The sequence below is a fragment of the Protomyctophum parallelum genome (assembly GCF_964188405.1).
Source record: "Protomyctophum parallelum genome assembly, chromosome: 12".
Taxonomy (NCBI): domain Eukaryota; kingdom Metazoa; phylum Chordata; class Actinopteri; order Myctophiformes; family Myctophidae; genus Protomyctophum; species Protomyctophum parallelum.
In genome coordinates, this window is record NC_139712.1 from 49,368,316 (window position 1) to 49,386,315 (window position 18,000).

Here is an 18,000-nt window from a genome sequence, read left to right on the forward strand (position 1 = left end):
GATATTATGGGATATGTTGGATTTTTGAGGGGCACTATCCCCTCCTAGGTCCAGCTTTTAGTGTATGTTCACAAACTTTGTCCTGAATTGAGAATTTTACGCCATAGTGTCTGATGATGTCATAGTGTACTACGTCATGATGATGTACGATGACAAGAGCGCCCCTCACTTCACACAGGTGTGATTTTTTTGTTAAGTTCTTGATTAAAGGTCCCTTTGTCTTGATTCAAGTTGTCTCCTGTCTTTTGAGAGATGTGATAAAGTGTTTGTGAAATATTCCATTGTTTGGAAGATATACATATCCAGATTACCAGAATAATACCATTTGATCATGTAAAAATGCAAAATACCCACCCATACATGTCTCATTTACAATGTAGTCGGCTCCATTGGATTCCTTGCCCCCAAAAATGTAGATTTAACCACTGCAATCTTGATTTTAGGTCATTTAGTAGGCGAGATATTGAGAAATTCGTTTTGAAAGTAGCCATTTTTAAAGTTCCAAGATGGCCGCTTTACCGACCTCGAAAAAAATGGCAACAAACATTTTCTGATTCATTAGGCTATAAGGTTTCCAAAAATATATAGTTTTAAAAATCTCCGTCTAAAGCCTACAAACTCATTTGGCTGACCATAAGGAACTGCACTAATGTGCCAGAGGCACGCCCGGGGACGGATTGAAATCCAATTTGCTTTTAAACCACTCTGACCTGAGATCAGATTCATACGAGGTTTCCGTCGGACACACACTGGTCTGATGATGAACCCATTCTGACCTGAGATCAGATTCTAAAAATGTCAGTCGCTCTTCGATTTTTCAAAAAATAGCAGACCTACAAGCTCGTATCGCGCCACTCGGTGGCGCGATATGAGCTTGTAGATCTGCTATTTTTAAATAGCTAAAGCATAACATGATGCTGACACCAAAATGGGTGCCCGTTCAGAATGGGTTAAACCACCTTAGGACGTGGTGTCACGCACTGGCAAGTTCACTAAGTATAAATGCATCTGTCACCCCGAGCCCACACACCTCATCTCTCTCTCTCTCCCAAAACATCAGTGGAGAGTACATTTACAAGCACTTTGTAATGCTTGTAAAATGTAACAATGCGTGTCAAATTTGGGCATCCTATACCAAAACTACAGCAGCTAAACGATGAAAATGTTTTAAAACGAAGTGTCACGGGGCAACCCGTGCCCTATAGACACTAGAAGACTCCACAATGTGAAACTGAACATTACAAACGCACACTGCACAGCTGCTTCCATTAATTGACTGTCATTAAGCTCCTTGGAGGTGTGGCTATGTGTAGCGTCATATACTGTACTACTTATCTGTGTTGCCTAATGCTATCATAGTTGTGTTGTGTTTGATGTGATGCCTTGGAAAACATTCAGACTCTAAATGTGTAATTGTATAGTTGGTCTAACTCATGGGTCATGGTTTACCTTGTTTGAGTAGATTGGTCCAATTACTAATCATTGTGGGTGGGGTCTCACCTGGTATATAAGGGAGGCTTGTGGAAATGTTTGGTAGGGGAATCAGTTTAGCTTGATACTAACAAAGGAGACAACTCCAGGGGAGAGCTGCCAGGGCCAGGAAGGCATAGCCTGTTTTCAGTTTCTTAAGTTCTTGGTTTGTTGTTTTTCCTTAGTTGAGTGGTCAAGTGTTTTCTTACTTTCGGTTATTTGAAAGTGTATTGTCAGTCTTATTTCGGGAAGTATTATTTTTGCCTGCACACTTTGTGTTTTGAGGTGTCGTATCTGGACGCATAATTCTACCTAGGCTAAAGTCACTGTGGGAATCAACATTTCAGTCTGTGCATAGTAAGTGGCCTGGCTCTGCCGGGTGTGACAGGAATTAGCATGCTCCACCAAGAGGGCCGTTGATTAAAATCAGATGTCACTATATATGCAATCCCCCACTGTTGATATGCAAAAGTGTAAAACACCTATTTGATGGAACTGTATAAAATGTGACTTTGTAAGTGAAAGAGGGAGGCTTGTTGGGGCAGCCTGACCGTACGGTCAGGTGTGCTCTGGGCTCGCGGCTCAACTCAAGGGCCGCGGGAAGCCCTCTGTGTTTGTCTCGGTCTGACTAATTGCAATAAATACAACGCTACACTTCAGTTCACATCTCTCTGCCTGCGTGTTTTTCCCTCCGATCGTCGGAGGTTTTTGATGCTGAAATACTCTTCGTCATTTGTCTATTTTAGTCCAGTTTAGTGAGTGTATAGTTAGGAATTACACGTCAGAGGTAAATAAAATACCAAAAAAGATCTACATTCTTGGACTGTCGATTCTTGGAGCCTTGGCCGTTCGGGCAACTTTACACGAAGGTTCCAGGAGTAGCAACTTTCATATGGCGCTGCATGGGGGAGAGCAACAGGATTTCTAAGACAGTTCATGCCATCCGTTCCTTGTTTACCATGCAGGGCATGCTTGTAAGGGGCATCAATCATGAGGTGACGGGTATGGGGACGTTATTTATGAGTAACGAGTTATTGTTTTATCGCCATTTAATTGAGTACTCGCTCTTGTCCCGCCTCTGAAACACTGTATCCGGTTTCCGCTATATATAGGTTCAGATCCGGCTATTTCCGTATCTGGAGATTTTGATCTATACATCCGAGTCAATCAATGTTGACCTCCATGAAAGGAGAACTGAGAGGATTATTGTGGTCACCTTGTTCTTCGCCAAGCGTTACAAGAGATCCTCCTGTAAACGGTATAAGAGCCTGGCAGTGGCTGGCAGTGAATGTTAACCCATTCTGACCTGAGATCAGATTCATACGAGGTTTCCACTGGACACACACTGGTCTGATTAACCCATTCTGACCTGAGATCAGATTTTAAAAAATGTCAGTCGTTCTTCGATTTTTCAAAAATAGCAGACCTACAAGCTCGTATCGCGCCACTCGGTGGCGCGATACGAGCTTGTAGATAGATAGTTAATATACTGTAAAGAAACGTCATCTTTGTACAGGTATTGTTTGGCTTCCTTCAGACAAGGCAGCAGTGATAATAACTAAATAATGACGACGGCAGCTTTATAAAACCATAAAAAGACGCCCGTATCCGCTTGCCCGAGTTAACTGATGGCATAATGTCACCCTGATCACAAAATTAATTTCTTTAAACTATATTGTCATTTTATTTGTATTTACTTTGCCTCCTCTATAACCTTTACAACCCACACTATAGCAAGCGGGAAGAGAGGGGGTATGTTTTCACAGGAAATCTTATATCAGTATTTACCCCTTCACACCTGCTGTCAGTAGGGAATGGGTTCACAATACATTGTTTGTTAGTCTTAGTGAGAATTTGTTGGAGGAAGCAGGAGGAGAGAATAGTTGATTATGCCGTATTTTATAGGCCTATTGTCACACACACACACACACACACACACACACACACACACACACACACACACACACACACACACACACACACACACACACACACACATACACACACACACACACATACACACATTAAAATAGGAGTTAATTAACCTCTTAAACGCCACGGGGGTCCGGGAGGGAAAATCTAAAATATGGGAGTTGGAACCTGAGACCTTGCCCAGCCCCATTTACCCGCTGAGAGCTGTTCATGAGGTGGACAGCCTCTATAGCCCCCGCCGGCCCCCATTCTGACCTGAGATCAGATTCATACGAGGTTTCCGCCGGACACACACTGGTCTGATGAACCCATTCTGACCTGAGATCAGATTCTAAAAATGTCAGTCGTTCTTCGATTTTTTTCAAAAATAGCAGACCTACAAGCTCGTATCGCGCCACTCGGTGGCGCGATATGAGCTTGTAGATCTGCTATTTTTAAATAGCTAAAGCATGACATGATGCTGACACCAAAATGGGTGCCCGTTCAGAATGGGTTAAACAGGAAATTGCACAAACTGTGCCCAAATGTTCATATATGACCACAAAAGGGGGCATTCCCATATATACATGGGGATGATGACATCAGAGATCTCGATATGGGACTAAAAGCGACAATGACTGACAGATAAAGAGAGATCATCATATGGTCATGAAAGAGACAAGGACTGATAGATACAGATATCTCCATACGGGCATATCAGTATCATATCAGTATCATATTTTTGATGAATTGAACAATGTGGACCCTGTTGTAAACAAGTGTAATGCTTAATTGGGTCGTCCACTCACAGTTAACAGTCTTTGTATTGAGTTTGTGCTTAAAATGTACTGTAAATTCTACAAACTGTTAATAAATATTTCAATCAATCAATCAATCAGTGGAATTGGCGGTGCAGCATAGTGTGGAAGTAACACTGCTCTATTTAACACACATAACAATATTCCATAGATTCAACATATTGCACAGATTACATATTTAACCTAGTTTTTATATTAAAAACTAGGTTATGTTTTCCCTGATATTTACTCAGGGGGGCAATTCTTCAAACAGTGATCTGACAGGCACGCATCCCTGGAGGTCAGCTCCGATTTGCACGCATTAGCTCTAGAATTACGACAGTTTCACTATATTAAGCTGCTTGTAGTTGTCTCCACCAGGCCGAAGGCATGTGGGGAGAGTATGTTTTGCACTCCGTCCGTCCGCGTGTGTGTCCGTGTGTGTGTCCGTGTGTCCGTGAACAGCTAATCTCGGCCACCGTTAACCCGGTCGATGCCATATTTTGCACACACACTCCCTGGATGCCAACCATGAACCTCTGCCCCAAACTTTCCAGAACGGCCTGTTATAGCGCCACCAGGAGGCCGCTTTGTGCAAAACAAGTTTTTGCACAGTACACCTACAGATTTTGTCCAAACATCGCGCAAATTGGTACACAGTCTCTCTAGAGCCATTCAACGAAACGGGTCTTTCAGATTTATCAGACTCCATCCTGATTGGTTAAGATTGGTTTCCAAAGTTCACAGGAGTGCTCAGTTTCAAACAAAATGCTGCAAATCATGAACACATCGCGTGATTTCCGTGAAATTGTGCACCCACATTCCCACTAGGCCGAGGACGAAATGCCACATGAACAATTTCAACTCAGCCTCAAGGTGGCGCTATAACTGGCCGAAAAGAGTTTTTACCTCTAACTGCACGGATCTGTGGATAACCTGGTGGAGACCTGTGCCCGGAAGGGCACTTTTTCTAGTTAGACATGGATTGCTTTAAGACGGGTATGAGCTACATTATTATGGCCGCCCAAGGCGGAAAATAGAGGCTTGTGAGCTGTGGTGATGTCTGATCACCCAGCCCCTTCTCTAACCCATTCTGACCGGGCACCCATTTTGGTGTCAGCATCATGTTATGCTTTAGCTATTTAAAAATAGCAGATCTACAAGCTCATATCGCGCCACCGAGTGGCGCGATACGAGCTTGTAGGTCTGCTATTTTTGAAAAATCGAAGAGCGACTGACATTTTTAGAATCGGATCTCAGGTCAGAATGGGTTAATCAGACCAGTGTGTGTCCAGTGGAAACCTCGTATGAATCTGATCTCAGGTCAGAATGGGATATTTACCTCTGGGGATGGAAATGGGACCGCTCCCTGTCAGGGAGAGAGTGACGGGAGAGAAAGAGCTGTAGGATGGGAGGCCGAGACGAGGACAGAGATGGAGAGGGAGAGGGAGAGGGGTGAAGAGTGCATAAATACTTATTACACCTCTACCGCCTGTCTGCTGTCTGTGTTTATGTGGTGATGCTCATCTCGTGTAACCCTCCGTGTTGTGAATTCAATTTTGTAAGGCACTTCGCTTAAAGGGACACTTCACCCTTTTTGCAAAAAAATATATGTTAATGACGTTTAGAAGCTTTAGATCACTTTCCTGGGGGTCTTTATGTGTGTAATATGTGGTTTTAGATATTTTAGATTGTAGCAGTGAGCCTGTTGTCTCTGATGTCATGGACACTGGTCTCACTACCTTCCTGGACTACAATTCCCATAATTCTTTGGTGCACTGCTCCTCCTTGTGGATAGGGGGAGAGCTGTCTTACTGAGACAACATGTAGTCAATGTAGTACAATCTAAAATATCTAAAACCACATATTGCACACATAAAGACCCCCAGGAAAGTGTTCTAAAGCTTCTAAACGTCAATAACATATATTCTTTTGCAAAAAGGGTGAAGTGTCCCTTTAACCAATCCGTCAAGCTGCTTCATATGAAAGAGAAAAAACATTCTATACCTTCGCCCTGCTTCGTTCTTGACACTGCTATGGCACTGGCTCCTGTTTCATGCTATAGGTCACAGGAACCTTTTTTCCTCCCTGGAAATAAAAACGTCTGGGTTTCCGAGGCTACAGGAGGAACCTTGTCTCCGAATGTTTGGCTCTGAATAATTTACACCGTACTATTGATTCCTTACACTTTTTGAGCATCCGGAACTGCGGGAAGTGATGCTAAAACCTGGTAAGACCTCCCTACTCTAAACAAAGCCAAACGTTTGTTTGGCTTTAGGCATAGAGGTGTTTGTACCTCCTAACCTCCTCACAGTCCTCAGCCATACAGCCTCTCTTCAAAACAACAACAAATATCTTTTCTGGTAGAATCAATTAAGCCTTGGGCAGATCAGGAAAGTTAGAAATTATTGAAGGTGCAGTTTCTCCCAAACAGAACATGGAAAAGGCATTACCGAAGCTGAAAAAAGTTTGTGTTTGGTTGGTGTATTATGCTGCAGCTTTTCCTCTGCAGTTGTTTCGCTGTAAGTCAGTCTGCATGTGCAAGTCAGCTAAATGTTAAATATACATAGGCCTATATATATATTTTAGCATAGAATATCGTATCAGGTACCCAAACCAAACCTGCATTTCCATGCCAGTTAAAATATGACCACTGTGGCGGGTTGATTAAAGTGGTGGCGGAGTAGCTGATGCAGTGCATATTCAACTGGGTGGTTCAGTCGAGCCTCTGGCAACGCACAAAATGCAGAGGGCCTGTCGATGGCTATGATGGGGCTGTAAGAAAAAAACAAATTATTCTTTCTACCCACCCCCTCCCAATCTGTCAGTGGCTCACTTCACTTGGAAGCAGATATGTACACATCCAGATCACAATTTGCCATGACCGAGGAGGATGTCACACACTTTTTTGAGGTGAAGCATTATCTCCCTCGTCTAACCCATTCTGACCGGGCACCCATTTTGGTGTTAGCATCATGTTATGCTTTAGCTATTGAAAAATAGCAGATCTACAAGCTCGTATCGCGCCACCGAGTGGCGCGATACGAGCTTGTAGGTCTGCTATTTTTGAAAAATTGCTATGGATGTATGTTCGTTTCTTAATACTTCCTGACCTGAGATCAGATTCATACGAGGTTTCCGCCGGACACACACTGGTCTGATGAACCCATTCTGACCTGAGATCAGATTCTATGTACGTACTATGAGGCAACACCTCTTGAGTTTAACCCATTCTGACCTGAGATCAGATTCATAACGAGGTTTCCACTGGACACACACTGGTCTGATTAACCCATTCTGACCTGAGATCAGATTCTAGAAATGTCAGTCGCTCTTCGATTTTTAAAAAATAGCAGACCTACAAGCTATGAGCTTGTAGATCTGCTATTTTTCAATAGCTAAAGCATGACATGATGCTGACACCAAAATGGGTGCCTGTTCAGAATGGGTTTAAAGAGGTTGACTCTTGCTATTGATCTGCAGGTGCTGACCTCCGAGGCTGTTTGGGAGAACAGTGAGCTGTCACCATGGGCTCTAGAAACCCCAACATTTCATACTGTAGTAGTGTACACTGTACTGTACTGTACTGTACTGTAGCTATCGCAGGCCAAGGAGAGGTGAGCATGGAAGGAGGTGCTCCGGTATTACAATCAGTGAGCAGGTGTGGTGGTAGTGGTGGTTACGTAAAAGTATCAATACTGCAATGTAGAAATACGCTGTTACAAGAAATAGTCCGGAATTCAAAATTGATTTGAGTAAAAGTACAAAAGTAGGCCTATTGTACACATGTATTTGCATCACTAAGCTGATAGTAATGATGATGATTATATGATTAGCTCGTTTTCTGGGATATTATAGGACTGTGCTCGAGGTGTTTCCACCTCCCTTCACTCGCTAGGTGAGCTTTAACCCATTCTGACCGGGCACCCATTTTGGTGTTGGCATCATGTTATGCTTTAGCTATTGAAAAATAGCAGATCTACAAGCTCATATCGCGCCACCGAGTGGCGCGATACGAGCTTGTAGGTCTGCTATTTTTGAAAAATTGCTATGGATGTATGTTCGTTTCTTAATACTTCCTGACCTGAGATCAGATTCATACGAGGTTTCCGCCGGACACACACTGGTCTGATGAACCCATTCTGACCTGAGATCAGATTCTAAAAATGTCAGTCGCTCTTCGATTTTTCAAAAATAGCAGACCTACAAGCTCGTATCGCGCCACTCGGTGGCGCGATATGAGCCACAGTATCTATACAACATGTCTGCATGTTGGCATTGATTGAATTAACTGAACTTCATGTGGTATTCTGTTGGGAACACAACATACAACTAATAATGATGTGGGTCAAGTGTTCAAGCATAGACACACAATAACATAATATATTCATAATATTCAGCAAAACTATATTATCACACTATGCCATAACTAATTGTAGCTGCAAGAAAGAAAGAAAGGAAGGAAGGAAGATAGATGCAACAAAGCCCTTCCATTTTCCATCCACTCAGTTACTCAGCACTATAAGTAGAGACACACACAGGAGTCGTCGTCGTTGTCCCCCCCCCCCCCCGGGGAGCATCCTGCATGAGAAAGGTAATCCATCGAAGAGATCCTAGCATTTAGAAACCATACAACACATAATGCTTGCATACAAATGATCACACTGGGCTAATAAGATGATTATGTTGTCACGGTTCAGGACAGGCAGGTGTTGGACCCAAGTGCAGACAAAGGCAGAGGACAGGCAGGTCGAATGCAAGGGGGGTTTATTAACCAAAATCAGGAACATACACTGGAGTACGAGGAGAGCAAGGCAAAACACTAGGAACAAAAAACCACTGACAACATTTTACGAAAGAACAAGGAACTGAACACACAAGGGCAAACTTATAGACAAGGGATAACTAGACACAGGTGAACACCACTGACAAATCAACACAGGGATTGGCTGGGAGACTAATAAGACACAGGAGGAAACACTGGCAATCACAGGACTAGTGAGACAAGACAGGAACAGAACTACAGGGGCAGACAGGAAGGCACAAAACAAGACTACAAAATAACAGTTCACAGTGTAAAGCAAAACTGCAACTAAGAAACAAGGAATAATACAGAGTACAACATCACAGTAACAACGTAAAACACTAACTAACTAAAACCATGAAACCAGGGTACACAAAAAACATAACACAAGTCACAGACTGACATATGTATATCATTATATATATATATATATATATATAAAAAGGTCTGTTGTTGCAGATCCTTGCAAACCTTAGTGAGTGTGCGCTGTTCATTTGGGACAGCTGGAGCACACTAATTCAGATGATATACCACGTTACACCTTTACTACTAAACATTCAGCCACACCCAGGGACTCTTCTTATACAGTCTTAATTGCCTGACTGGCTCTTCTGCCGCCTCCTGGTCAGCTGTCTCCTGTCATTTCTCCTGTGCCTGTTAACCCATTCTGACCGGGCACCCATTTTGGTGTCGGCATCATGTTATGCTTTAGCTATTGAAAAATAGCAGATCTACAAGCTCATATCGCGCCACCGAGTGGCGCGATACGAGCTTGTAGGTCTGCTATTTTTTGAAAAATCAAAGAGCGACTGAGATTTTTTGAATCTGATCTCAGGTCAGAATGGGTTAAAAAGATAGACTTCCAATGCAGTTAGGATTTTTGTAATACATTTTTTACATATTTTGCTCGTATCCAGGGGAGTCCCACTTAGAGCTGGTCCAGATAATTGTCTCCCTGTGGTTAGTTCATATGGGGAATAACCAGATGCTACTGGGCTGATGGGCCTTTTTCTACCATACCACATGACATTGTTTCAAACTTGCTTTCAAACTTTCAAACTTTTGCTTTCTCGTTTGAATTCAGTCTCAGTCTTGTCTGCACAGCAGTGCATAGGGTTCATGTATGCTCTGATCTGTCAACGCCACAAGGATGACAAACTCAAACGCAGAGTGGGCCGAAAATACAAAATTGTACACTCCTTACTGGCAGGTAAGCAGTGTAAACAAGAGTAGTGACAACAAGGAAACAAGTGTGGGGAGGAATCAATTGGCATAATGACTAAATTGGGAGACAAAAGAGGTAAAAAGCGAGAGAAAAAAAAACTAAAAAACTAAAACAAAGTCAAAGTATGTCAATTGGTCAGATGGTGCCCAAGTTATGGGACAAACACCCACACAAACAGTTTTCTGAATTTCAAGATAGATGGATGTGCTTTTCCTTCATAACATAAAAGGTATTTCCCAACGGAGCAGTAAAAGGAAAGAATCGACCGATCCTGCTATCCAGTAACCAGCTTTCAACAGTAACCAGCTTTCAACGGCTTTCTTTCCCTGTCTGACAAGGCCCTGGCGTGGTTTGCGATCACGGTGGTCATGTCAGTGTCTGGCTGCATGGTTTTGGCCTTGGTGTGTCTTTCCTGTTGCTATGGAAATGAGTCACGGGCATCGATGGGTGTAAGTAGCTTGCCCACTTTCAGAGAAAACTCAAAAAGAGGAACTGGAACGGAGTGAGGACGGTGCCAGTGCACAGCCCTTTCACTCACTGTAAGGCTGTCAATCTTTGTCTGGTTATTGGCTGCTGTTTGGAACAAAGGAGCACAAAATGTGTTTCGTGTCCTGTCCAACAAAATCTCATGAGCGTTGTTTTTTAGGGATGCTAGCCCCCCCCTATATTCAGCTATTAGTACCGTATATATTTTTGTCCTACACAAACATTAAATTCCAATTGACAATGAATGGAGATGAATGGATGAATTTACGTCATAATATGACGTAAATTCTCCATTCATTGTCAATTGGAATTTAATGTTTGACAGAACATTCTGTCCCACACAAACTTTGTTTTACCTTTTCTTTCAGCTCAACAATGAAAGAGCATCCTTTTGTCTGAACTGTTGTCAGCAGTGCATGCCATTGCTTTGACAGGATGGAAGGAGGTTATTATTACACCTGACTCATTCTCCTTTGATCCTAACTTGCTATTCTTCTATCTATAAATGTTTGTCTGTTCCCTGCATATCTCAAGAACCGTCCAACCGATTGACTTCAAATTTGCCATGTCTGTCTGTCTGTCTGTTTATCTATGTCATCAATATAGACATCCTATAACTGGCGCCATGACTCTGAGGATAGATGTCTTCTTAGGCATTGAAGCGTCAGTCACCCTAACCCATTCTGAACGGGCACCCATTTTGGTGTCAGCATCATGTTATGCTTTAGCTATTGAAAAATAGCAGATCTACAAGCTCATATCGCGCCACCGAGTGGCGCGATACGAGCTTGTAGGTCTGCTATTTTTTGAAAAATCGAAGAACGACTGACATTTTTTTAATCTGATCTCAGGTCAGAATGGGTTTAATCAGACCAGTGTGTGTCCGGCGGAAACCTCGTATGAATCTGATCTCAGGTCAGAATGGGTTAAAATAAAAAGGCTTAAATGTCCGAGCTGCTCCAGTGTCATCTCCTTCCCTGCATCGTATAACTGCATGACATCATAGCATAAGTATACTATATGCATATTAGGTAGGCTACTGTACTGCATAGCGATGACCATTGGGAACGCATAGCAACAGGCATCTAACTATACGTTGTACAATTATATTCCCACCCAGACTCAACATTATTTTGTGCTAGTCTGTATAGAGTGGTCTTTTATAAACCCCCTTATAAAATAAAATGATCATATCTATGCTGGCACATGGTTAGATATTGTTATTCAGGTCTCAGAAGGAAAAGAGAGATGGCTATTTCAAATAGCCATCTCTCTTTAGTTTTAATCATGCAGGGCGTTCAAATAGCCTATTTGAACGCCCTGCATGATCCATTATTATGATGCACCAGCATTCAATCAAAGTCGAAATATTAGATGCACCACCACTGCCCTCTAGAGGAGAGGAAAGGGTACTGTCGTCATTCCACATAATGACAGAAATGAGGGCATGTTCTCTCTTTTAGATTCACTTCATGTGTGGCTCATAGTAGAAGCTACTTTTTATGGCTTTATGCTAACAGAAAAGGCCTGCCTCTGGTGCACCCATGGTGCTGTCATGGTTCATCGGAAGGCCTTTGAATTTACCATACAGTGAAATCCAAAATGTGGAGTACTGTTACTTCCTTGCACCTCTTAAATTTACAGCAGGTTAGGAGAGGAAGGGGTATAATGGAAATGTTCACTGGTGCGTTGGATCGGATCGTGTAAGCGCAGTGAAACAGTGGAGGACTCTCAAATCTAAATGGATATTTGGGTTTCATTTTCTGCCCAACCGATGGCTGCTGATGACCTTGCTGGGGGGAGTTTAGTAAAAGCAAAATTAATCATAGCTTTACTCTCTAACCAAAGGAGCCCCCTCTCCCCTCTCCCTGTGTCACAGGACAGGCTCTGACTCGAACAGTGGTTGCAGTGCATTTGGTGAACCAGAGAAAATGACTCCATATGCCTCTTCCGCCATGCTGCATACATTCCCTCTCATCTTTGTCCTGTGGAAAATGTTGGGCTGTGTGAATATCACAGTCTCGCCCATCCCAGTGATTCTGAAGAAAGGGGAGTAGCCTAGGTAGAGGCAACCCTGCCTCGCAACAAGGCTATGGAAGGAGAAGGGGAGGGAGGGTGGATGGGCAGTTGGGCACCAGGCAGCCACGTGCTTGGAAGCACTGTTGCTATTGCTTCTTGTGACTGAGCGTGTTTTGCCAGTGAGTGGATTGAATAAATTACTCCTACTTAATGTGACTGTTGTTGAACAACTATAGCTGAACAACTTGAACAACTAGCCATGATTCACATGAGTTTCCTTCGACGGGTGGCTGGCATTAACCTGACTCTGCTAGATCAAAGACGTTTGCTTCACAAGTAGGTTTCACAGCGTACTTCCATCTGGAATCTCTGTAGCCCAATTGCTGAAGAAGGCGGGGTCTCTTTTGCCCATAGCTGCCGCTGATTGGTCCGAACCGCAGCCGAGACGGTTCATCGTTACTGCGGGAGTGAATCCAGATGGAGGCTGTGTTGTGAACTTGTGAATCAATACCGCCCGATCTGGCGGAGTCAGGTTAGGCTGGCATCTCCCTTTGTAGAGTTGTGCTTCTTCATCTTAAGCTTAAGTGGTTCAGGCATCTGGTTAGGATGCCTCTCGAGCGTCTCCCTAGGGAGGTCCTCGCGGCACGTCCCTCTGGGAGGACACCCCTGGGCAGACCAAGGATGAGATAGTTACTAATGTTGCTCTGGAGAGGGAAATGGAGCTCTCTGGTGGAGCTGTTGCCCCCGCGACCCGACTACAGATAAGCGGTTGAAGATGGATGGATGGATGGTTCACATGACGCTTGTACTTCACAAGCGTCATGGCGAAACTTCAGCCTGTTTTTGAGACCACTATACATTTACAGAGCAAACGTGTACATGAACTCTCAGATTTCATCCACGGTTGTTAGAATTTTCCTAGTACGGCTATTAGCACCTGTGCATTCCGCGTTATTTAACCCATTCTGACTTGAGATCAGATTCATACGAGGTTTCCACTGGACACACACTGGTCTGATTAACCCATTCTGACCTGAGATCAGATTCTAAAAATGTCAGTCGTTCTTAAATTTTTCAAAAATAGCAGACCTACAAGCTCGTATCGCGCCACTCGGTGGCGCAATATGAGCTTGTAGATCTGCTATTTTTCAATAGCTAAAGCATAACATGATGCTGACACCAAAATGGGTGCCCGGTCAGAATGGGTTAATAAAAAGCATTTTTATCTAAGCAGTTTTTTTAGACATATTTCTTTCGCCATATTTCAACTACTCGCCCCTATCGGTTGGGAGTTGTGTTGCACTCTGACACACTGGGTGTGTTTGATATAGGCACACTGACCGCACTACCAATGCAAACTAATAGGCGAGTGCGCTCCCGGTGTGCAACAGCAAGTTTTAACCGAACACACCCCGCTTGAGAAAAATAGCCGGGGCGCTTGGATAAAAATGCAGAATGTAACACCCACACCCATATTATTATTTTGTTGCTGTCGAGAGGAAACCTCATTCCTCATAACTCAATTTGAGGTTTTTTGCATAAATCAGTGCTATTGAACACCCTTTACTGTCTGTGTGTTGTTTCGAAAATATTTAACCAATGGAAAGTAGTAAATAGTGCTTTGGACAAAACCTCTTTCTTAACTCCATTGGACCCTCAAAATGTCTGCTAAAGCAGTCCTCTCCCCCTCTCATGGAAGTAATTGGCATTATATAAAGTTACAACGCCTGATGATCGGCTGTATTTCTTTGTTTTAAAAATATACGGGTTTTTTTATACATACAACCATGTTAAATTGCTGCTCTCAGGGCAGCATTTGAATGCTCTCAGGGCAGCATTTGAATGCTCTCAGGGCAGCATTTGAATGCTCTCAGGGCAGCCTAAATGCTATACAAACACCACCCTGGGCAAGACCTAAGCTGAAAAGACTATCAGCGGAAGTTGCGGGATTTTAGCGGAAGTGAAATCGTTGATGCTTTACAAATCAGTTTACATTCTCCGCGAATGAAACAAGTGTTGTGATTGGTCGGGAAAATATCGTATCTCCAGGGGAAATACATTTGACGGCTGTTCCGGAGGATACAACCGCCGATAGCTTCTCTGCCTTAGGTTGTGACCAGGCTTTACTTTATGCTTCTCTGCCTTAGGTTGTGACCAGGCTTTTCTTTATGCTTCTCTGCCTTAGGTTGTGACCAGGCTTTTCTTTATGCTTCTCTGCCTTAGGTTGTGACCAGGCTTTTCTTTATGCTTCTCTGCCTTAGGTTGTGACCAGGCTTTTCTTTATGCTTCTCTGCCTTAGGTTGTGACCAGGCTTTTCTTTATGCTTCTCTGCCTTACGTTGTGACCAGGCTTTTCTTTATGCTTCTCTGCCTTAGGTTGTGACCAGGCTTTTCTTTATGCTTCTCTGCCTTAGGTTGTGACCAGGCTTTTCTTTATGCTTCTCTGCCTTAGGTTGTGACCAGGCTTTTCTTTTCGCAGCTAAGTAAGCCTGGGACCGAGGCTATATACAAACACCAAGGTTAAATTGCTGCCCTGAGGGCAGCAATTGAATGCTGGTCTCAGGGCAGCCAAATGCTATGAGGAAAGAGAGAGAGAGAGAGAGAGAGAGGTGTGAATGGAATGATCGTGCGTGCGCATATATGGCATATCTCTCTCATGTTTAGGTAATTGTCACGGAGGGCAAGCCGTAGATCTACAAGCTCCAAGTGTTGCGTCCACATGCAGCGCGTTGTGAGCTTGTAGATCGTCGGTGCCCCACTATAGAGAGATGGTAGGGTATAGTGCCATGCAGCCTATATGATCTGCGCTGCGCTTGCTAGGCCTACACTCTCAATTAGGGATTTTCCCCAGAGGTTAATTTCACTGATGTGTACAACCTTTATTCAAATAGTTTCATTTGTATTGGAGTATGGAGTGTGAAGCTTGAACATTAGGTTAATTGCGGACCCTACAGAGAAACTGTGGATATTAACCTACCAATAAGGACCCAGGCCAAATGCCGCATTGCGCAGTAGCCTACGAATACCGGACTACTCGCCTCGGCGAGTGGACTTCACCTTTGGGCGAGTGGCCTTCCCCTTTGATCGAGAAGTCTTCACTTTCCGGGGCGGGTTGTCCGAGAGAACTCGCCCCGGAAAGTGAAGTCTTCTCGCCAAAAGGGGAAGGCCACTCGACCCGAAAGTGAAGCCCCAAGATGGTCCGTTGCTGCCCTCTAAAGGCCCGAAATAATTATATATATTATATATCAATCCTGTATCTAAAACAAGTACATATCGCGCTATATATATCGATGTGATCTGCGTTATTATGACCTCATGGCAGGTACATTCCAAAGCAACTAATAATAACCACGTTATGGCATATTTGCATATAGCATATATTCATACTGTAGAAACAGGAAGGAAGTGGTCAAGTAGATGAGTAGAGTTTAGCGTTTATTTTGTTGCTTTGTATGCAATCTCTTTTACGTGATTCTGCCTGTCTATTTTGAACCCTTTTTGTGAAGCCTCAGTAACGTTGATAAATAATTATATAAATACTTTGATTTAGATAGGTAATTCATATTTACAGTTGATAGATTAAAAGGTACATTTCATGTTTGCCAAAGGAAAATGTGTTATACAAATAATATTAGCCTTGCTTGTTATTGCTATAATTATACAGTACAGATACAATAACAAACATTCCATTATTGGTTGAAAAGGATAAAATGTAAAGGTTTTGTCATTAAGATAATTCATGATACAGTAATTCATGTTTTGCACTCAAAGGATTGTCAATTTGATATAAAAACAGTTCATGCTGACTGCTGAGCAATAGTAGTTATCGATGTATTTGTGACTTTTTGATTTTCATATAGTACAGTATTCAGATTTGCTACTGTATGGTTTGTTAATATTGTCTTCGTCAGAAGCCATATATGTAACATTTGTGTACCGTTTGTGTGTGTGTTTTCCACCTATAGTTCTTACGGTGTTTCTGGAATTAAACATTCTAAATCATCAGCGAGAGCTCATCCTTTTATCAGCCGGGGTACACTTACACTGCTGCCGTCATGTTTAACAGTATTTTGCGCAATTTATGTCCCCGTTATTTATTCATTTTACATTTGGTTGCAAAGTGTAAAAACAGTTCATTAAGTCAGGTTTAGTTAATTAAGTCGTTTTAGTTCAGTATGTATATTCTCTTTTTAGTGATATAGAACAGTGATGATGTAAAAATGTACAAACTTGCTTTGTGCAGTCAGACACATATCAGATGATCCGAATTAACATCTGTTTATTTCCTGTGCCTCAGGAATGATGATGATGATGATGATGAATTGATGATGATGATTTAATTCATTAATAAACGGGTTCGGGTCATAGAGTTGATTCGGGTGGGAGGGGACCATCGAGCTCATCTCCGCAGGTGATTGGTGGCTTTCATTGTCCAATCACAAGCCGTCTGCGAAGTATCTGCTTGGTGGTCAGTTTGAAGCATTTTTTTTTAACGTATTTGTAAGAAGTAATGTAAACGTTATCGAGCCTTCTCAGCCTTGTGCGACTTTCTACCCGGTAAACACATTAACCTCTACGCGTTGAAGGATGTGGCACTCTCGGGCGAGTTCATCGTACTTTAAAAGCAAAATCGGAAAGCGTTTTCCTCGGAAGCGTCTCAAAGGGAGCTAAGCAGCCCTTTAGCAAAAGCTAGCAATGACAGCCAGACGAAGATCAAGTGCCATCCTCATCCCCAGCGGGTTGGAGCAGCAGGCAGCCATCAGGTATAAGTTGCCACTCAACTTTCTCTCCGTTCATTCCTTCCAGGGAGTCGACATCCGCACTGGTTAACTTCTTGATAAAGTTCGTGTTGTTGTTGTGTGATTGGTTAGATTAAACTGTTTCTGCTTTTGTGTCTGTAAAAGTGTTAGCTGTCATAGCTAATGGCGCAGGGTCAACTGTTACATCGCAATCGGCGACATATTGAATTCTGTGTCGCCCTAGACGTTGTCGCTGTTTGCTTAGTTTGGTGCAAATGTTCTGTCTGGAATGTGGGTAGCCCTCCAAGCAGAACCCAATGAATGGTACTGAAGTTTCTGACTGTTTGACGACACAAAACTCATCAAAATTTCAGAAAAGCTTTATGTAGGGTTCCGAGAGGGGCTAGAATGTGGGCGAACATTAAAAAAAAACTAGACTGACCTGACCTCCTGTTACTAACAGGAGGTCAGAAAGAATTTCATTTTCCACAATCACAAGTGCTACTCTCTTATGCTATAATGCTATAATATTGTTGTCAGCTTATAGCTC

The 18,000-nt window shown here is 42.9% G+C and overlaps 1 protein-coding gene across 1 annotated transcript in view; it reads left to right on the top strand.

Annotated features, from left to right (window-relative positions):
- Positions 1-17,211: 17,211 nt before the first annotated feature.
- LOC310868008 (enhancer of polycomb homolog 1-like) overlaps positions 17,212-18,000 on the top strand; it is a 63,147-nt gene continuing 62,358 nt past the window's right edge. Inside the window, exon 1 of the mRNA XM_083778210.1 lies at positions 17,212-17,480. The gene's annotated coding sequence lies outside the window, so the exon portion shown is untranslated. The remainder of the gene's footprint in view (positions 17,481-18,000) is intronic.